The sequence below is a fragment of the Ranitomeya variabilis genome, chromosome 4 (assembly GCF_051348905.1).
Source record: "Ranitomeya variabilis isolate aRanVar5 chromosome 4, aRanVar5.hap1, whole genome shotgun sequence".
NCBI lineage: Eukaryota > Metazoa > Chordata > Amphibia > Anura > Dendrobatidae > Ranitomeya > Ranitomeya variabilis.
In genome coordinates this window covers 520,571,315-520,594,492 of record NC_135235.1, presented here as the reverse complement: position 1 = coordinate 520,594,492, position 23,178 = coordinate 520,571,315, and the positions used below count along the sequence as shown (strand labels likewise).

The 23,178-nt window shown below is 41.2% G+C and overlaps 1 protein-coding gene across 3 annotated transcripts in view; it reads right to left on the bottom strand.

Moving 5' to 3' along the window:
• The window catches only part of RIMS4 (regulating synaptic membrane exocytosis 4), a 1,070,250-nt gene that overhangs the window by 103,578 nt on the left and 943,494 nt on the right, over positions 1 to 23,178 (bottom strand). The gene's annotated exons all lie outside the window — the stretch shown is intronic.

The window sequence follows — 23,178 nt, the reverse complement described above, 5'->3', positions numbered from 1 at the left end:
ATAAAGGTGTTTCCGATAACGTATTGGAAGGAGACATCCGTGCAGGATTGGCCCACTGGGTTTTATGGCGGGGACGGGAGCCCTGGCTGATATGAGGGAGGACGCCGAATTGTTACTAGGGCTAACGGAAGAACTGAGTAAGGGTCAGATTGGGGAGGTCGTAGGTATAGCACCCTTTAGAGGAGGAGTTCCATCTAGATTCATGCCCGTAGTGTCCCCCGGTAACATGATTGATTTGTTCGAGGCACAGGTCTTAAAGGACGTCGAGGCGCTGTTATACCATAAAGCTACCAATAACATCACAAAAAAAGAGGAAAAGGCATTGCAGGATATTAGATCTTGGGAGGATACTGTAGTCAGGGCAGCTGATAAGGGGGGGAAGATTGTTTTACTCCCCAAAGAATACTATATCAGCGAGGCCAAAAGACAATTATCGGATAGTACCGTTTACAGGTCACTCCCTGGTAACCCGTTGCAGAAGTATAGAGGTCAATTGAGGTCTTATTTGAGGAAGCACGTAGAATTAGGGACAATTTCGCAAAGGAAAGCCGAAAGGTTGCTGCCGGGGTTCCCCACAAAGCCCCATTGGTACCATATTCCGAAGGTACACAAATCCATCACTTGCCCCCCTGGACGCCCTATCGTGTCTGGGATAGGGTCGCTCACTGAGCCCCTATCCCAGTACATTGATTGGTTGTTGCGCCCTATGCTGAAAAGTATTCCTTCTTATCTTAAAGACACCAATTCCCTTTTAAAAAGCATACAGGGATTTGATTGGCAGGATGGCTTCTCTCTGGCGTCGATTGACGTTGAAAGCCTATATACCAGGATCCCCCAATTTATTGGGGTAGAGAACATCAAAACTATTCTAGGCACCACTGATAGAAGTGACAATTTTATCAATTTCATATGTGAAGGGTTAGAATTTGTGCTGACCCATAATGCCTTCACATTCCTTGATGATTGGTATTTACAGCAAGAGGGCACTGCGATGGGGACCCCGGCGGCATGTACTTTTGCGAATTTGTTTCTGGGCTTTTTTGAGGAGAAATATGTTTACTCAGAAAGTAACACTTTCCTGCAACACATAAAGTTTTTCCGTAGATATATCGATGACATTGTGGTCATTTGGGACAGTACTGAGGAAGTGTTTCAGGAGTTTGTGGGGTATCTGAACCAGATCAATGACCTGAATATGACCTTTACGTCGGTGTTTGGGGGTAAGCGACTCGAATTCTTAGACGTGTTGGTAGAGATCAAAGAAGGTAAAGTCTGTACTTCATTGTTTCGTAAGCCGATAGCAGCCAACACGTTGATGCATTACAATAGTTATCACCCAGTGCACACTAAACGAGCGGTCCCGTATAGCCAATTCCTGAGGGTTAGCAGGGTCAACAGCACTGAGGAAGGTTTTCTCCGCCAGGCTAACGAAATGAAAGGGAGGTTTTTGAAAAGAGGTTACCCAGAGGGAATGTTATCATCGGTCTTGGATAGAGTCAAAAGTGAGAGGACAATCGGTTTGGCCAAAAAAACGCCTAGCCAGAGACAGGGGAATGTCAGGAGATTCAATTTCTGTTTCAAATATGGCAGTATGGACCAACAAATTAGGCTGGCCATAAAAAAGAACTGGCACCTTTTGGAAAGAGATAAGGAGTTGGCGGAGGTGGCTTTAAGAGGCCCCTTGATAGCCAATAGGAGGAGTGCCAGACCACGGGACAGATTGATTAGAAATCGGGTGACGAAACCCAATACTAATTGGCTACAAAGGATGTCCCCTAAGGGGAATTTCAAGTGTGGCCATTGTTCGTGCTGTTCGCAGCACCTCACGGACCGTCTCCTCCGGATAGGAGCTGTGTCACATGTAGTTAATGATTTCATTACTTGTAAAACCGATCATGTCGTTTATGTTATGTTCTGTCCCTGTAAGCGGTTCTACATTGGTAAAACTATCCGTCTGCTATATGTTCGCTTTCGGGAGCATTGTAGAACCGTAGTATCTGGAAAAGGAGTCCCGCGTTTCATTTCACACATGAGAGAGATACATGGAGGTCTAACGGATTGTCTTACCTTTGCGGGTGTTGAAAGGGTTACTCTGCCGACCCAAGGCGGGGACCTAGACAATCTTCTCTTGAGGTGTGAGGCCAGGTGGATCCTGCGCAGTAATGCTATGGGTCTGCTTGGCTTCAACGACAGGGTCGATATGTCGATATTCCTGTAGGTGGCGCATGAATACCCCGTTGTGCAGTACGAATGCGCATGGCCATTTTTTGAGCGGTATATTTGATTCTGTTTTCGATGTAATATTTTCCCATCTAATGAAACATGCTTTATGTCTCACTTGTACTCTATTAACCTATGCTCTGTTTTTAAATGTGTTTTTAAAATGTGTTTTTTGTATCTTTTGGTTTGTGGGAGGTACTGAACGACGGGGTGTGTCTGGCCGGCACACTATATCTGCTGTCAGTTCCCGAACACAAATCGACCCGTAGAAGCGCAGGCTAAGCGCGAAACGGCCGTAGTCCTCCCCTGCTCACACGAGCTCTTTCTCCCCCAGCCATAACCATTTTCTGGATGTATCGTTTTCAATAAAGGAACCACTTTTTTACTGAAGTCCGGTGAGTGCCCTCATCTTTTCTCTTTTGGATATTTTATCTAGATGTGTGTTGAGCATTTTGAACCCTCAAGTGCTTCACTAAAGTTTATAATGCAGAGCCGTGAAAATAAAAAAATCCTTTTTTTTCCACAAAAATAATTTTTTAGCCCCCAGTTTTGAATTTTCCCATGGGTATAAGGAGAAATTAGACCCCTAAAGTTATTGTCCAATTTGTCCTAAGTATGCTGATACCCCATTTGTGGGGTAAACCACTGTTTGGGCGCATGGCAGAGCTCGGAAGGGAAGGAGATCTGTTTTACTTTTTCAACGCAGAATTGTATGGATTGAGATCAGATGTCATGTTGCGTTTGCAGAGCCCATGGTGTGCCTAAACAGTGGAAACCTCCCAATTCTAACTCCAACCCTAACCCCAACACACCCTTAAGCCTAATCCCAACCCTAACCACCCCCCTAACCCCAACACACCCCTAACCCTAATCCCAACCCTAACCACACCCCAAACCCAAACACACCCCTAACCCTAATCCCAACCCTAACCATACCCATAACCCTGACACACCCCTAACACAACCGAAAAAATGTAATCCAAACCCTAACCCCAACTCTAGCCCCAACCCTAACTTTGGCCCCAACCCTAACTTTAGCCCCAACCCTAACCCTTACCCCAATGGGAAAATGGAAATAAATGCTTTTTTATTTTATTATTCTTCCCTAACTAAGGCGGTGATAATGGGGGGTTTGATTTACTATTTATAGCGGGTTTTTATAGCGGGTTTTTATGTTGGGTTTTTATGATTGGCAGCTGTCACACACTAAAAGATGCTTTTTATTGCAAAAAATATTTTTTGTGTTACCACATTCCGAGAGCTATAATTTTTCCATATTTTGGTCCACAGAGTCATGTGAGATCTTGTTTTTGCAGGACGAGTTGACGTTTTTATTGGTATAATTTTCGGGCACATGACATTTTTTGATCGCTTTTTATTTAGATTTTTGTTAGGCAAAATTAACAAAACCCAGCAATTTGTGAATTTCTTTTGGGGGGTCGCTTATACCGTTCTGCGTTTGGTAAAATTGATAAAGCAGTTTTATTCTTCGGGTCAGTACGATTACAGCGATACCTCATTTATATCTTTTTTATGTTTTGGCGCTTTTATACAATAAAAACTATTTTATAGAAAAAATAATTATTTTTGCATCGCTTTATTCTGAGGGCTATAACTTTTTTATTTTTTCTGATTATGCTGTATGGCAGCTCGTTTTTTGCGGAACAAGATGACATTTTCGGCGGTACAATGTTTATTTATATCCGACTTTTTGAACGCGTGTTATTCCCCTTTTTATTCGGCGGTATGATGATAAAGCATTGTTTTTTGCCTAGTTTTTCTTTATTTTTTTACGGTGTTCACTGAAGGGGTGAAGGGGTTAACTAGTGGGACAGTTTTATAGGTCGGGTCGTTACAGACACGACGATACTAAATATGTGTACTTTTATTGTTTTTTTTTATTATTTACATAAAGAAATGTATTTATTGGAACAATATTTTTTTTTTATTTATTTAGGATTTTTTTTTTTTTTTTTACAAACGCAAATATTTTTTTTTTACTTTGTGCCAGTGTGGGACATCATGTTATAGTGTCAGATCGCTGATCTGACACTTTGCAATGCACTGTGTCAGATCAGCGATCTGACAGGCACTGCAGGAGGCTTGCCGGCGTCTGATCTGAGCAGGCGCTTGCAAGCCACCTCACTGCAGGACCCGGAAGGAGCCCCTCCGCCATCTTGGATCCGGGGCCTGCAGGGAGGAGGATGGAGGAGACGTTCGGAGCAACGCGATCAAATCGCGCTGCTCCGAGGGTCTCAGGGAAGCACGCAGGGAGCCCCCTCCCTGCGCTATGCTTCCCTATGCTGCCGGAACGCTGGAATCATGTTTGTTCGCAGTGTTCCAGAGGATAATGTGCCAGGAGTGGTCCGTGACCACTCCTGGCACATAGTGCCGGATGTCAGCTGTGATAGTCAGCGGCTGATCGCGTTAGACGTACTATCCCATCGGTGGTCATACGGGCCCATACCACCTCGACAGGATAGTACGTCTAATGTCAGAAAGGGGTTAATGGATGCAGATTAAAGAATTATTGACTTTTATTTACCTTGGATATCCTGTATCTCCAGTCTTTCCCCTGGTTCATCATTGCTGCAATGCACAAGCCTGAGATATTGCACCCTTCAGTCCGAACCTTTTGTCTGCATTTGAACTAGCATGATCAAACGCCTTCACCCCTTTTTTATTCCTACAGAGACAAGTAAGGCCTGCAGTTCTTTGGATGTTGTTGTGGGATCCTTTGTGACCTCTTGGATGAGTAGTCACTGAGTTCTTGGGGTAGCTCATGGAAAGGTTCACCACTGTTCCATGTTTTTGCCATTTGTGGATAATGTCTCTCACTGTGGTTCGCTGGAGTTCCAAAGCTTTAGAAATGGCTTTATAACCTTTTTCAGACTGATAGATCTCAATTACTTTTGTTTCTCATTTGTTCCAGAATTACTTTGGATCACGGCATGATGTCTACCTTTTGAATATCTTTTGGTCTACTTCACTTTGTCAGGCAAGTCCTATTTAAGTGATTTCTTGATTGTCAACAGTTGTGGCAATAATCAGGCCTGGGTGTGGCTAGGGATTTTGACCTCAGATGCCCAAAGATGTGATAAACCATAGTTAATTTATGTTTTAAGGAGGGAGGTGCAATCACTTTTTTCACACAGGGCCCTGTAGGTTTGGATTTATTTTTCCCTTAATAATAAAGACCTTCATTTAAAAACTTCATTTTGTGCTTACTTGTGTTATCTTTGTCTAACATTTACATTTTTTGGTGATCTAAAACATTTAAGTGTGACAAACATGCAAATGAATAGGAAATCAAGTAGGAGCAACACTTTTTCACTTTTTTACACCACTGTATAGAATTTCTAAGGTTGAACACTGATGTTGGATGAGAGGGCCTGGCTCACAATAACCATTCCAGTTAACCTCAAAAACTTTTGCTAAGGTTAGAGTCAGAGCTCTGTGCGGTCAGTTAAGTTTTTCCACACTAAATTCACCCAACTGTGTCTTTAAGGACCCCTTCTGTAACTTCACGTGATCTCCACTTTGTGGCTTAGTTGTTGTAGTTCCTAAATGCTTATCACTTTTAACAATTATTACATGAACTGTGAGTTGTATTATTGAAAAGTATATCTATACCATTCCTGAATGTATTGAGATCTTTAGGATAATCCATTCTTTCACAAATACTTGTAACGGCAGACTGCATTGTGAGGTGCTGGATTTTTTATTATTTTTTTTCAAAGATTTCACCATATTGCCATAATTCTGAGGTATACAAAATAAGTAACATCCGTGGAACTGGCAATACTGGAAAAACTATGAGACACTGACACATAGAGGTCAATTCTATCACACAAAGTAATGCACATTGCTAGAGTATGCCATAACTTTGTGACCGATGGGAGTCACAAGCAGTTGCTGACTGTAATTAGGAAATGTTGGCTTATCCTATCATGAGGGCCAAAGATCATGTGTGAGGAGGTAGCAGATTAGGTCAGAGACATATAGAGGGGACAGGTTATGATTGACCTTTGTTTGCAATTGTTAACATTGTGAACTGAATTCTTTGGGCATTGGGTGGTCAGAGAATAGATTAGCAGAATAGAGAGGCAGATAAGGAGTGAGTGAAAACTGGATTGAGCACTAGTGTTGAGAAAAGAAGGAGGGGAGCAAGAGTGGTAGCTGTGAGGCCAAAGAGAAGGATGTTACACTACTGTTGAGGATAGAAGGAGGGGAGCAAGAGTGGTAGCTGGGAGGCCACAGAGAAGGATTTTGCAGTAATGTTGAGGGGAGCAAGAGTGGTAGCTGTGAGGCCACACAGAAGGATGTTGTAGTAGTCTATAATGGACATGGCAAGGTCATGCAGCGAGCAGTAGAGAGGTGACATAAAATAGGTATACAGTTAGTCTTTTCTATGCATGTGGCATTGTGAACTAATGGGGCAACACAAGACACAGCCATTGCCTAAATAGCAAAACTTGTGTAATTCATAAATCTTGTTACTATTCATAAAGCCTCCAGTTTTCAAAGGATTTGAGCTACTGTTTATCAAAAGTCTATTTTATGAAAGTATCATATTTACAGAGCTTAGAGCCTTCCGTTCTCAGTTTATCTCTCCAGAGGATGTTGTGAATACCACCTAAATGTCACACCGGACAGTTTTATATCTGACACCCGCTAGATCTTAGATGGTATATGGAACATGAGCTATGTGTTCAATGATCTGCAAAGGTTTTTACAGTCTGGCTTTCTCATACAAGGATTTAATTTGATCCGTCAGGCAGATTTGGGCTCAGAATAATCCACAGAAGCCAGCTTCATTAATTCTTCTGTTCATTACTTTCTTAATTTGTCTAGCAGATCGTAGGCATTTATTGAGCCACGGAACTGACTTGATTTTAGACATCAGCCTTCATTTCTGGAACTTTACTGCAGAAGTAAAGTATGGTCCTCATTTGTGTTACTTGTTGTAGATAAAAAATAACCAGTGATTACAATGTACTTCTATCAGCCATAACACTAAAGCCAATGACTGGCGAAGTCAGTTATCTTGATTATCTCATGATAGTGGTACCTGTCAAAAGGTGGTATATATTAGGCAGCAAGTGACCAGTCAGTGCTGGAAGATGATATGTTGGAAGCAGGACATATGGGCAAGTGCAGTCACCTGAGCAACGTTGACAAGGTGACTGGGTGAGAGCATCACCAAACTATCAGCATTGTAAGGTGTTTCCGATATGCAGTGGTTAGTAGGAAGGATAACTACAAGACTAACAACAGAGTCATAATTGCACAAGGCTCACTGATGCGCATGGGTAGTGAAATCCTGATCCAATCTCATAGTTACTAATGCACATATTGCTAGAAAACTTAACGTTAGCTAAGACGAAAAAGTTGTCATAACCCACAAGTACATTGCATCTTGCTACAAAAGGGGCTGCATTGCTGCAGACCAGTGGAGCCCATGCTGGTCTCTGGCTATTCTTAAAAGCACGTATGATGGCACATGAGCATCAGAATGTGTCTATGGAGCTATGGAAGATCATATGGATGGCACAATGCATGTGCATCTTTTAACCAGGGAAGAGATGACACCAGTCTGTACTAAGAGAAGAAGATAAGGAGGCAGAGGCAGTTTGATGCTATGGATAATGTTCTACAGATAAACCTTGGGTCCTGACATTCATGTGGATATTATTTTGACACATACCTACCCAAACAGCACTTACCAAGTACACCCCTTCTTATTACTGGATATTCCCTAATAATAGTGCCCTTTTCAGCAGTTAATTTAAAGTCACACTGTAAAGTAGTTCAGAAATTGCTTGAACAAATAAGAATGAGCTCCTTGGAACTAAACCTGCCATGCCCCGCAACTTGAGAATCGTACAGTATTGTATTGTTGCTGTCTGAAATTTTCATATGTACATCTGCAGGTAAGTTAAGTTATCTGATGAAATCTCTTAGTGTGAGTACTTGTACATAGAAACAGCCTAGAAATGGAGTCTCAAGTACTCTACACTAGCAGCCTAGTTATGGAGACAGAATAAAACCTGAATCAGCATGTGAGTGATGTGCTGGAACATTACATTCATGGAGGCTGCACCTTGCAACTTACAGAACTAAAGAATCTTGTAGACAGATACCACAGGACATCTTCAGAGGTCTTGTGAAGTTCATGCTCTGACAGATCAGAGCTGTGTTTGTGACATTAGTGGGGCCTCCACAGTATTCTACATGGGATTTTATGGTTGTTTCTGATTGGTGCATATGTAAGACATATATGTATGTATGTATAAGTAATATTACACCTACTGTAAAAAATGATAAATTGGCTAAATTAATTTAGGTCCCCAAATACTATCTAATTTATCTTGTGTTTATGTCCGTAGTGTTAAACCTAGTAGCTCATTTATCATTGCTGTTGTTTGTGCTGAGCTCACAACTCCAGTGCATTTCGCACTTGCTTATGTCTCCCCATGGAGGAGCAGTGTATGGGTAGCCATAATCACAGGTAAGCAGCACATATATCTATCCCATGTTAAAGATTTTACGTTACATTGAGTTGAGCACTTGTGGGAAAAACTCCTCCTCATTGCTGGTGATATAGATCCCTCCGCTTTTCTCAGCATTGAGAAGCGTCTTGGCAGCTTAACATTCACATGTCGATGTAAATGAACACTTTGTGTGCTATAGTAAGCTTCAATTCAGCAGAATATAACTTGCTGACCGAAGTGTTTAATCTGTTTAGCTGGCAAGTTCTATCATAGTGGTCACATACAAAGGTTTCAAGGAAAATCTCAGAGGATAGTAATTTAGCCAAAGAGTCAAATGATTAAGGGCCCCTTCACACTGGTCGATTCTGCTACGATTACGACGCATTTGCGTCATATTCGACATCGCAGTACGAGCTCGTAGCCAGCGGTCACACTCTACGATGTTAACGCTTTTTCTGACGTAGTTGCGATGTGAACGTCACGCGTCGCAATCGTACGCTACCCTTCACACCGCCATAGTCCTACGACTCCGAGCGTGACGTATTACCAGCATGGGCGTGCTAAAACGTCACGCCCAATCAGGAGACAGGTATGCGGAAGCCCAACCCACGTAGTCGCATTACGAGCTCGTATGACCGCCGTCACATACTACGATTTCGACCGCCACAGCGAGATATTTACGATGAAAGAAAGTTCTGCTCTTTCTTTCACATCGTACGATGCTGGGCTGCGTCGCAAATCGTAACGCCATGTCACACTTTGCAACCTCGGAACGAGGACGGATAAACGTCACAAATCGAATGCTCGTTCAGACTTTGATTGCACAGTGTGAAGGGGCCCTTACTCTTTGCATTTGACAGCTATCCTCTAAAGTCCCTTTTGAAGTTGTGCAAACCTTTCCCCCTAAAATACAATAAACCCAGGTCTACCCACATGAAAAATGCCAGAGTATCAATAGCTGAATATTTCCATACAATGACAAATAAAACATCCAAAATACTGTCATGAGTGCCAAAATTATACTGCCACACAATGTCTATAGATTGGTATCATTATTTAGATGCTCAACAACTCAACTGAGGTTGCTGATTCGGATCCACTTAAAGGGAATCTGTCACCCCATTTTTGGCCTAAAAGCTGCGGCCACCGCCATCAGGGGCTTGTATACAGCATTCTGTAATGCTGTAGATAAGCCCCTGATGTAACCTGAAAGAGAAGAAAAATAAGTTAGATTATAGTCACCCAGGGGCGGTCCCGGTGCAGTCCGGTCCGATGGGCGTCGTGGTCCGAGTCTGGCACCTCTCATCTTCATATGATGACGTCCTCTTCTTTGCTTCCTGTCGTGGCTCCTGCGCAGGCGTACTTTGTCTGCCTTTTTGAGTGCAGAGCAAAGTACTGCAGTGTGCAGGTTCTGGGCCTCTCTGACCTTTCCCGGTGCCTGCACACTGCAGTACTTTGCTCTGTCCTCAACAGGGCAGACAAAGTACGCCTGCGCAGGAGCGATGACAGGAAGCAAAGAAGAGGACGTCATCATATGAAGATGGGAGGCGCCGGACCCGGATCGCTCCTGGGTGAGTATAATCTAACTTATTTTTCTTCTCTTTCAGGTTACATAGATGGCTTATCTACAGCACTATAGAATGCTGTAGATAAGCCCCCTGATGGCGTGGCCGCAGCTTATAGGCCAAAAATGGGGTGACAGATTCCCTTTAAGGCTATGTTCCCCTTATGAGCTTTTGGTGCGCTTTTGATGTTGCAGAATTTCTGCACCATTTCTGCACCTGTTATTTAAGTTAGGTTAGTTGCGTGTTTTCAATGCATCTTTGTGTTCGCTTTTTAATCCTGCGTAAACTCACTTACGGTGCGTTTTTCTGATCCGCAGCATGTCAATTTCTCTTGCAAGTATGCAGAGTTTTCTGTGCGGAATTTCCCGTAGACTTGCATTAGGTGCAGAAGTTCTGCAGGTAAAAAATTCAAATGAGTTTTTACTGTGTTTCAGCAACAGAAACATATAAAAACCGCATGTAGTCCGCACCTAAGCATGTCAATAAAGTTTTGTCAAATCAAAAAAACAGGAAGTGTCAAAAACAAAGTAGCTCGATTTACAGAAGGACACACCAAACAGAAAAAATGCAGCATCAAAAACGTGATAAAAATACATTTTAAAGGAACGCACATAAAAACGCAATAAAAGCTGCAAGTAACCTAATTTAAATAATAGGTGCAGAAATTCTGCAGCATCAAAAATGCACCAAAAGTTCATCAGTCTAAGAAAGAAAAACCCATTACGAATTGCCCTTTATGCCATCCTAGTTATATTCCCACTAAACTAATACTCCCCCTGACGAAGCTTGGGTGAAACATGTGTTGGGGCTTGGTAACTACACTATACACATCCCTATTAGGGTGCATCACTTGATGAAAGCACTAGGCTTGTTTTTTCTGTGCATATCATTCTCTTTGTAACAATTACGGATTTATGTGGATACGTTTGCCCTTATGCACCCTTGGTATTTTTTACATATACAGCTCTGGCAAAAATGAAGAGACCACCACATCAAAACCCTGTCATGGGCAGCCCAATCTCCAGACCTGAACCTCATTGAAAACCTCTCGAATGTAATCAAAAGGATGATGGATAGTCACTAGCCATCACACAAAGAACTGCTTATATTTTTTCACCAGAAGCAGTGTAAAAGACTGGTGGAAAGCATGCCAAGACGCACGAATGATTAAAAATCATGGTTATTCGACAAAATATTGATTTCTGAACTCTTCCTGAGTTAAAACATTAGTTTTGTTGTTTCTAAATGATTATGAACTTGTTTTCTTTGCATTATTTGAGGTCTGAAAGCACTGCTTTTTTTTTTTGACCACTTCTCCTTTTCAGAGAAAAAATAAAAAATGTATTGCTTGGAAATTCAGAGACATGTTGTCAGGAGTTTATAGACTAAAAGAATAATTTACATTTTACGCAATATACCTATAAAGAGAAAAATCAGACAAACTGAACATTTTGCAGTGGTCTCTTAATTTTTGCCACAGCTGTATATCCATGTATAGTTGTGGCCCTATTTTTGGATACTCTTCATGTATTTAAATTTCTATTTTCTTCATATTGTTTTAATATTTTCAATAAAATGTATATTTTATGAGACTTATTAGCACTTCCCATTTTTCTGTTGGTATTTATTACCTTGCAGTGAGTCTCTGTATGTGGTCTTTATATGTGCTCACTATTGTGTTGGTATTAAACTAATACTCTGTAGATTTTGCACCGCGGAACTGAATGCAGAAAATTTACAATGTAATATAGTAGCAGCAAAGTGGATGAGTTTTACATAATGTTATTTAGATGCTCCATACTAATCTGCACCAAACATTCACCTGCAATGTCGATTTTAAATCCACAGAATGTCAATTTATGCTGCTGATTTTCACTGTAGATTGCACTGTAAAAGGTGACATTTGTAAGAAATACCAGAGGGAATTTAGAAAATGCATAGCGTATCTGTTCCATGGGAACATAACATAACGTCGGCCTTGCTGCCGCAGCAAATATGCATACAGTAGTTATTATGTAATATAGTTTATGGGATATACAGTATAGATACATAGCTAAGCAGACTTGCCATTCAGAAGTTTGTGAAAGTGTGGTTATCACCCAGAACCAAGTCACTCAGGAATAGCTTAATAAAATAAAAGGATAACTGAAAGTGTTTATTGGTGAATAGGATAGAAAATCTTCACACCAGTGCAATTGAACACCTCCTGATTCTCTTGGAGAGACAAGAAAGACATCTGGTGTGGCAGTGCAATGTGGCCTGGCAATTTTTTTCAGTTAATCCACACATCTAACCCCACCCAGTCCTCTTTGTGTACCCCCACAGAAATAGTACCACCATACAACGTAACATTCATCTAACATTTTGCTTGAAAAAGGACCTGTGTGGCTAAAACATCATATGTACTTTTTACCATTTATATGCGGTAACCAATAAAGAAGGAATGGAGGAGAAAGTCGGGTGCCTTGGACTTTTCATGACAGCCTAATATCCCTTTTATGGCCTTCATGCAATATGACACACACATAATGTCCCTGTATAAGCCCGATTTCACTCGTCAGTGCCTCCTGTACGTGTAGTGACAGTTTTCTCACGTACCGGAGACACTGACACACTTAGACCCATTCAAGTGAATGGGTCTATGGACATGTCAGCGTGTTTTGACGGAGCATGTGTTCGTGTGCAAAACATACAGACATTATCCGTTTTTACCCAGACACTTGGGCGCGACTCCTAATGCAACCCCTCCCGGCTGTAAATTACTGGGGAATGAATGAGACGCTGCAGGCGCAGGTTCAGTAACTAGCAGTGACATCACTGAGTCTACTCTCACTGCTTCTCATTCATTCCCCAGTAGTTTACAGCCGGGAGCGGTTGCATTAGCACCACTCCCGGTTGTAAAACATTCCCCTAGATATGGATTATTGCGTGGGACTGACTGTATGAAGGACAGGTATGGGTATATTGTTGTTTTTTTAGTTTGACATTTTTTGCAGGAGACTGAGGACTTCGCTTGGAATGGCAGACTAATAAAGATGGAAAAACTGTTTATTGTTTGATTTCATTAAAATACTTTTTTCTTACTGTGTGGTGTTTTATTAACCCTTGAACAACTATAGGATTAGTAATGGAGATGTGTCTTATTGACGCCTCTCCATTTTTTAACAGGTTTCATGTCATCTTATAATAGGAAGGCGACATTAACCCCTCATTACCCCACTAGCCACCGCTACAGGGCAAGTGGGAAGAACCAGGCAAAACTCCAGAATTGGCACATCAAATAGATACACCTTTTCTGGGCAGCTGCGGGCTGCTGTTTTTAGGCTGGGGGAGGCCATATCCATGGCCCCTTACCAGCCTGAGAATAGCAGCCCACACCTGTGAGTTTTGCCGGGTTGGTTTAAAAATATAGGGGGACCCCACATCATTTTTTTCTTTCATTCACTCTCCCATGCTTGCCGGCCGAGCAGGGTAGAAGGGATGACAGCAGCGTTCAGCACCACTTGCAGGGGAACAGCATTTACTGTAGCGCTGCTTCCCCAGCAGCCATCTGCGTGGTACTGATGCGGCACACGGGCGGCGCACAGTTGCCACATGTGTGCCGCACCTAGTACACAGACGGACACGGATATTTCCGGTACCGTGTTTACCGTTACCGGAAATATCAGGACATATGAAACCGGCCTAACATAGTATAATGACTCAAAGATCCCCATGATACACACAGTATGTTGCCCCCCCAGTGCTCATTCCACATAGTAGGTCGCCTCCACACACAATGATGCTCCAACATACAGTATGATGCCATTCCCTTTACCCCAACACAGTATGATGCCTCCACACATTATGCTGCACACAGTGTCCCCGCACATGATGTGATGTCCAAACAATATTATGCTCCTATACTGCCTCCTCACACACAGTGTATTGCGCCCACAGTGCTCATTCAACATAGCATGTTGCCTCCACACACCATGATGCTCCAACATACAGTATAATGCCCACATTTCCTTTACCCCAACATAATATGTTGCCTCCAGACATTATGCTGCAAACAGTGTCCCTGCACACAATGTAATGTCCAAACAATATTATGCCCCTATACTGTCTCCTCACACACAGTATGATACACCCACAGTGTTTTCCCATTCATGACCCTTACGCAGTTTGTTGCCCACACACAGAGCGATGCCCAAACAATGATATCCTCCTCACAGTATGATGCCTCAAGATTGCATTCTCCAAGAGTATGATACCAGAATTGCCCACATTGCCCCAAACAATGATGCCCCACACATACTATGATCCCCCATTTTGAACCACCCCATACAATATGATGTGCCACAGTACACCTCAAATATTGTGCCCCTCAACTGCACAAGCAAAAAAAAAATGTAAAAAATGCTTAGCGCTGTTACCAGGATGAGAGAAGTGGCTCTCTGCTTTGTGCTGTGTGTGTCTTGGAACAGCAGGCATTATGCAGTGATGTCATTGCACCATGTACACCAAGCCTCAGATAGCACAGTTGGATGGTGGAGCCGGGATCTAAATCTCTCTGCTCCACCATTACTGTCAATTTTGTCTGCAGCCTAAAGACATGGCACCAGTTACACCACCCATTTCACAAGACACCTTCCCCCCCCCCCTCAAATGAGGGAGTGTCCCAATAGATCCAGAACAGTTGAGAGACATGGCTAAAGTGTGCTCCGGAACATTCAGCAAAAGCACCCGTATTACTGCACTCTTTATGTGCGGTATCGATGCCTTAACTGCTTAGTGACCCCAAAACTTACTTCTCTGCACCTAAACCTGTCATTCTTACAAACAGCAGTAATATTTCGATATCATTTTTTGACAGATTTTTATCATTATTATTAACAAAACCATCAAATATTACAGAAGAGATCCTACAAGGTACAGAAAGAAAAAGAACAATATCCAAAACATGTTTAACATTGCCAGTACGGAAAAGATTGACCAGCTGTAATAAAGCACAAGCTTTTATCCCAGGTTTAGATTAATACACAGCAGGTGGCACATTTATACAAACATTCAGTAGAACACATTATCCCAGGCTGTAGCACTGAGGTAGCTGGTAAATATCATAGTTACGTTTCTCCAACCATGTACGGGCCTCCAACTATGACCCCAGTCCAGCAATTCATCAAGAAAACATCATGGGATCAGACAACTCATCAAGTAAATGTTCAATAGTTACAGCAAACATGTTCACAAGCACAATGTGAATATTATTGCATTTCCTGGTCGCAAATACAGTAACTATGTAATGGGGCTTAAAGGGATTCTTCAATCAAAACTCTGTGTGACTGCAGAGTTACGAATGCCCCTAGGACACGCACTGTGCACTACGGGGATTTGCCAGTTTCAGACCAGGGACTGGAGGGTATATATGAGTTATAACTCCCGGCCAGTGGGAGCGGCCTTGTTCTCTGTATATTAGTCGAACACACCCGCTGGCTGGCCCTGTCACTTTCAGGGCATGGCCTCTACTCAATACAAGTGTCAGGCTGCGCCCACTGCCTGGGGTATGTATAACTCATACATACCCACTGTTCCGGGGTCTGAAGCCTGCGAATCCCCACAGCGTACACTGCGTGCCCTGAGGGGATTCATAAGCTTTCAGTCACATAAAATGACTGCAGAGTTATGGGTTTTGAATGGACAATCCCATTAAAAGTAACACTGGAATTAATAGCACATCATTTCAATGTCAACGCACAAACCCATTGCAGCAGTCTAGAACAGATATATTGTGGAGTACTAGTCGGCAGTGACATATAGCAAATACTATGAATAAGATACTGCTAAAGCTCGCCATACACATGAGAACTGTGGGCCAGCTAATCGCTACTGATCCCCCCCAATACACAGAACGCTCAGCTCATGCAAGAACAGGCCACTGAAATTCCAACAGATCAATTCTTCTCCTACAGTTAATGTTGAGGGAAAGTCGCGAGGCCCCCATACACATGAAATGGTCTTCCAATACTACCAAAATCGGCAGGTCTTTTCAACTTTCATCAAGTGTATACTGGGGCTTTGAGCCGTTCAGGTCAGCAACTATGGCATGACTACATAGAACAGATAAAAAGAGTCATCAGCATCCAAAGGGGAAGCATAGCTAGAAAAGAGCTATTCATACCATCATATACGTATGGTAATGTCTCCTGCTATTGGTACTGGTTATTGGAGCAGGCTTTGCTCTGGTGTTTCTATTCAAGTACAGAACAGTCTGTTTCTCCTATACTGGGGTAGGTGATTGCCTCCATATTGGGAGAGCATTCCTCCCATCTGTCCAAGGATGTTTTTAATTAAAGCTGGATCCTACCAATTTTTAGGCTTAGGTCTAAGAGAAGTAAGAGTGATAATGTAGGTCCCCATCTACAAGGGTCATTTTGTTATTGGCAGATGGGCACACAGAATTTTATCAAACTGTACATTATGGCCCCGACTCATCATTCTTGTCACTTTTCTTTTTTTTGTCTTCTGGTATCAGTTGCCATTTTTTTCACCATATTCATCAAAGTGCAGCACACACAACTGAGAATTCGGCACATTCGACTCCAGAAAACCCAATATTATGTGTGCGAAACACCAATGTTAATTAATCGAACCCAATGTGTACACCCATCCCTTGTAGATTGTGAGCCCTCGCGGGCAGGATCCTCTCTCCTACTGTACCAGTCGTGACCTGTGTTGTTTAAGATTATTGTACTTGTTTTTATTATGTATACCCCTCCTCACATGTAAAGCGCCATGGAATAAATGCTGCTATAATAATTAATAATAATAATAATAATAATGTGTACTAAAAATAAAATAATCACATTATTTACCTGGTACACCCCCACACAGCTATATTGCTAATGTCTGTGACACTAATGGAGACAGCAAAACACACTATGAACTGCATGTTGTAGTACAGTGCCAAATCTATCATTTGAATTGCAAACAAGACAGATGGACTGCTTGCTGACAGTTTCCATATAACAACATATTAAAGTAAATATAACCTAAAAAGTAAAAAAAAAAAATTAATTAAGCATTCAAAGTACCAAGCCTAGCTAATGTTCAATATGATTATCTGGTGCAGCATGGTATAGAGCAGGAGTAGCAGATCTGAGACTTATTTATATTTCCATAGGTAATTACTGTATGTAAAATAATGTGTTATTTATTGATTTACATCCTTCTTCACTCTGGGATTATGATATTGTAGGGAGCTTTCAATGACTGACAGCTTTCAAACCGCCCTCCAGAGTGAACAAAGATGTAGAGCAATAAATTATGATAATAAGTGATACTAAATCATATCCCACAGAACACTGTACTCTATGACACGCTGCTCACAGTCAGGGCGTTCAGCATGACAAATGCGTCAAAGTGGTGTCACATTCTTATAGAAGCAAAGCCTAATCTCTGCATAATGCAATTATCTTGTATGCTTTTGTGGTCAAATTTAACATTTCAAAAATTCTGCAAAGAGAGACTGCAAATTTTTGTCCTGGCCAGATCAGTGTAAGCATCAATATTTGCTGCAGCATCCCATGTCCCGCTTCATCCCTGCTTTCTATCTTCCATCAATGATTCCACTGAAAATTAAGAAACAATGTAGCCTATTAGTATAAAATTTCACATTTACATGTCAACTGGCCAGCAGATTTAATAAGGGATAATAATTGAGCATTATTATGAAACACCTTCATGCCACAGGGGGATAATAAACCTTCTAATGAAGACTTTACATATTCTAATAAACCCAGCTATCTATAAAAAAAAAACATGCAACTCAAAAACACAAATTCCCCAAAGCACGGAAATGATCGAAAATGTATGAACACAGCGGCAAGTACACTCCAGATGATAAACCCGGGATAATAAATTATGCATGTGTCCAATCTATTCTGCCTCAGCAACGCAATGCACAGTTATTAACTTGGGCTTGTAAACCATCTTTGGTGCCTCAGTTTATTTATAGAATACACACTGGGAAAGAAAGAAATAATATCAATATACTGTATATGTATACCCTTGGAGTATGTTCATTCAGTTGTTTTATTTTGTAGAAAAAAAGCAGATCACAGACATGGCACAAAACTAAAGTAATTTCAAATGGCAACTTTCTGGCTTTAAGAAACACTAAACGAAATCAAGAACAAAAAATGTGGTAGTCAGTAATGGTTACTTTTTTAACCAAGCATAGGGAAAAAATTATGGAATCACTCAAATCTGAGGAAAAAATTATGGAATCATGAAAAACAAACAAACAAAAAAACACTCCAAAACATCACTAGTATTTTGTTACACCACCTCTGGCTTTTATAACAGCCTGCAGTCTTTGAGGCATGGACTTAACGAGTGTCAAACAGTACTCTTCATGAATCTGGCTCCAACTTTCTCTGATTGCTGTAGATCAGCTTTGCAGGTTGGAGCCTTGTCATGGACCATTTTCTTCAACTTCCACCAAAGATTTTCAATTGGATTGAGATTCGGACTTGCATGCCATGACATTGACCTTATGTGTCTTTTTTCAAGGAATGTTTGCATAGTTTTTGCTCTATGGCAGGATGCATTGAAAAATGATTTTATCATCCCCAAACATTCTTTCAATTGATGGGTTAAGAAAAGTGTCCAAAATATCAACATAAACTTGTGCATTTATTGAAGATGTAATGACAGCCATCTCCCCAGTGCCTTTACCTGACATGCAGCCCCATATCATCAATGACTGTGCATGTTCTCTTCAGGCAGTCATCTTTATAAATCTCATTGGAACGGCACCAAACAAAAGTTCCAGCATCATCATCTTGCCCAATGCAGATTCACGATTCATCACTGAATAAGACTTTCATCCAGTCATCCACAGTCCACGATTGCTTTTCCTTAGCCCATTGTAACCTTGTTTTTTACTGTCTAGGTGTTAATGATGGCTTTCGTTCAGCTTTTCTGTATGTAAATCCCATTTCCTTTAAGCGGTTTCTTACAGTTCAGTCACAGACGTTGACTCCAGTTTCCACCCATTCGTTCCTCATTTGTTTTGTTGTGCATTTCCTGTTTCAGAGACATATTGCTTTAAGTTTCCGGTCTTGACGCTTTGATGTCTTCTTTGGTCTAGCAGGATGTTTGCCTTTAACAATCTTCCCATGTTGTTTGTATTTGGTCCAGATTTTAGACACAGCTGACTGTGAACAACATCTTTTGCAACATTGCCTGATGATTGTCCCTCTTTTAAGAGTTTTATAATCCTCTACTTTGTTTCAATTGACTTCTCTTGTGTTGGAACCATGATTCATGTCAGTCCACTTGGTGCAACAGCTCTCCAAGGTGTGATCACTCCTATTTAGATGCAGAAGAGCGAGCAGATCTAATTTGATGCAGGTGTTATTTTTGGGTATGAAAATTTACAGGGTGATTCCATAATTTTTTCCTCAGAATTGAGTGATTCCATTATTTTTTCCCTATGCTTGGTTAAAAAAAAGTAACCATTACTGACTACCACATTTTTTGTTCTTGATTTCTTTTAGTGTTTCTTAAAGCCAGAAAGTTGCCATTTGAAATGACTTTAGTTTTGTGCCATGTCTGTGATCTGCCTTTTTTCTACAAAGTAAAACAGCTGAATGAACATCCTCTAAGGCCCGTGATTCCATAATTTTTGCCAAAGGTTGTATATATATAGCTCTTGCAAAAATTAAGAGACCACTGCACAGTTTTATAAAAATCAGCTTCTCTACATGTCTGACAGCCATTCCATTCCAGTGTCAGTTGAATTCCAACCAGAGTACACCTCATTCTAATTAATGTGCTTTTGATTAGGTGATCACCTGAACCAAATCTTATTTAACAAAGGAAAGCATAAAAAACACTGCTGTGGTGTTCTTGCTATAGGACAATCTGGATGGCAAAACAAGTGCCAGTAATATCCCAAAATTAATAGGAATGAAAAAATAACTTTTATCCATGCCAAAGGAGTTGAAAAGAAAAGTCTTGAGTGAGGAAAAGAAGGGCTCAATTCTGGCTATACTAGCAGAGGGACACAGTGAGCGTCATGTTACCTCCATCCTTAACATTTCTAAGATGGCAGTCCATTACATCTAGGTCAAGCAGCAGACATTGGGGACAACAAAGCTACAGACAGACAGAGGGCGAAAGCGACTCTCCACTGACCAGGATGAACGTCATCTAATTCGAATGTCACTTAGCAACTGCAGGATGACATCAAGTGACCTACAAAAGGAATGGCAAATTGCAGCTGGGGTGAAGTGCACAGCAAGAACAGTTTGTAAAAGGCTACTAGAGGCAGGACTCAAGTCATGTAAAGCTAGGAAAAAGCCTTTCATCAATGAGAAGCAAAGGAGAGCCAGGCTGAAGTTTGCCAAAGATCATAAGGATTGGACCATAGGGGACTGGAGTAAGGTAATCTTCTCTGATGAGTCTAATTTTCAGCTTTACCCAACACCTGGTCATCTAATGGTTAGACGGAGACCTGGAGAGGATACAAGCCACAGTTTCTTGCACCCACTGTGAAATTTGGTGGAGGATCGGTGATGATCTGGGGATGCTTCAGCAAGACTCGAATTGGGCAGGTTGTTTTTTGTGAAGGATGTATGAATCAAGCCTCATACATAGTTATCCTGGAAAAACAGTTGATTCCTTCTGCTCAGGCAATGTTCCCCAACTCTGAGGGCTGGTTTTTCCATCAGGACATTGCACCATGCCACACAGCTAGGTCAATCAAGGTGTGGATGAAGGACAACCACATAAAATCCCTATCATGGCCAGCCCAATCTCCAGATCTGAACCCCAATGAAAACCTCTGGAATGTAATCAAGAGGAAGATGGATAGTCACAAGCCATCAAACAAAGAAGAACTGCTTACATTTTTGTACCAAAACTCCCCAAAAGCAGAGTGAAAGACTGGTGGAAAGCATGCCAAGACGCATGAAATCTGTGATTAAAAAATATTGATTTCTGAACTCTTTCTGAGTTAAAACATTAGTATTGTTGTTTCTAAATGATTATGAACTTTTTTTTTTGCATTACACGAGGTCTGCAAGTAATGCATTTTTTTGTTATTTTGACCATTTCTCATTTTCAGAAAATAAATACATTTATTGCTTGGAACTTCGGAGACATGTTGTCAGTAGTTTATAGAATAAAATATTTTACTCGAATATACCTATAAAGAGAAAAATCTGACAAACTGAAAATTTTGCAGTGGTCTCTTAATTTTTGCCAGAGCTGTATATATGTATATACTGTATATATATATACACACACAGACACACGCACGCAAGAAAAAAAATATATGGAGGGAGCGAGCTAGAGAGGGGGACAGAGGCTCATTTAATCCGAAACTGTAACAATAGAGAAGAGATAGGTAAAGTGTTTTTTTCACCATTGATGTGCTTGCAGTAATGTAGTAGTGAATTGCATAAATATTCATTCCATTACACATTATTATCAGACAGCCTTCTCTCAAGGGGAAAATGAGAGCAGTTATTCTACTTGACCATTATAGGCATGACACATTGGAAATTTCAACAGAGATTGCATATTGTATATTAATGCAGGCACCATAACACCACGTAGATGCTATTGGGCCAATGGCTCAATTTCTCATGAGCAGCATAAACTTTCTTACAGTCAAAAAGGATGGTCGTTCCTCAACTATGTACTTAGATCCAAGATTTTTGTCACACAACTCATTCTCTTCCATATGTTACCTGCCTGTTCCTAAATTTAAAGACTATATACACCTGTGCATCTAATTTCCTACCATTTTGCGACTGCAAAGTGTGCCTGAAAACTTCTCCAAGCTAGCTGGTCTACACATTGTGACACACATCTATCAGAGAGCAGATCCTGGTTCTGACTTCTCTCTCATCTCTCACCTTCCCTTCTCTCATGGTTAGAGATAGCAGGGATGGGAAGGAGGTTGTGCACAGAAGATCGGGAGAGGGGGAACATATAATCCTTCATGAGATGTAGAAGGGGAATCACTCCAGGAATAAGGTTGTGCTATAACATGAGAACTAGCAAAGTTGGCAGTGCTGTGGACACACAGACCTCAAATCCAGCACGTATTACTAGCAGTGGACAAACACAAGACAAAATCTTGAATTGGGAGCAATCAGTAAGCTGCATATAAGGAGAGTCTGAAAATGAATTAAGGAATAAATATTGAAGAAATGTAATGCAGCTTTTTAATTAAATGTAAGCACTTTAACACATCTAAAAACAAAATAAAAATCCATGGTAGAAGTGTCTACACACTTTAAAAACTCACCTTTCAGCAACCGCCTTTAATGTGTATCTAACAACTGTTTGAAGACATAAGAGGAAATTTTAACCCCTAAGGAGAAATGCTGGAAAAAGATGATTCATCATTCATTCGGGGCTTTCATATTTTAATGTTTTGTACACATTAATATCGTTTTCCAGATATAAAAAATATCTGTTTTAGGATCTGTTCAGATCTGTGCTTCAGTTTTTGTTTTGTGTCATTGCTGTCATGGTTCCCAATGGCAAGGGAACGTCAGAGAACTTAAATAACAGACTAGCTCTTGGGTGATGGAATCTCGAGCTGACCGTGAGCTAAACCTACCACACAACTAACAGTGGCCGGGTGACGTACCTACGTTATATCCCTAGACGCCCAGCGCCAGCCGGAGAACTAACTAACCCTAATAGAGGAAAAAACAGACCTGGCTTACCTCTAGGGAAATTCCCCCAAAAAGGAGACAGAAGCCCCCCACATATATTGACGGTGAGTTCAGAGGAAAAGACATACGCAGTATGAAGGTAGGTTCAGCAAAGCGAGGTCCGCTTACTAGATAGTAAGAAGATACAATAGGGAACTTCACGGTCAGCTGAAAACC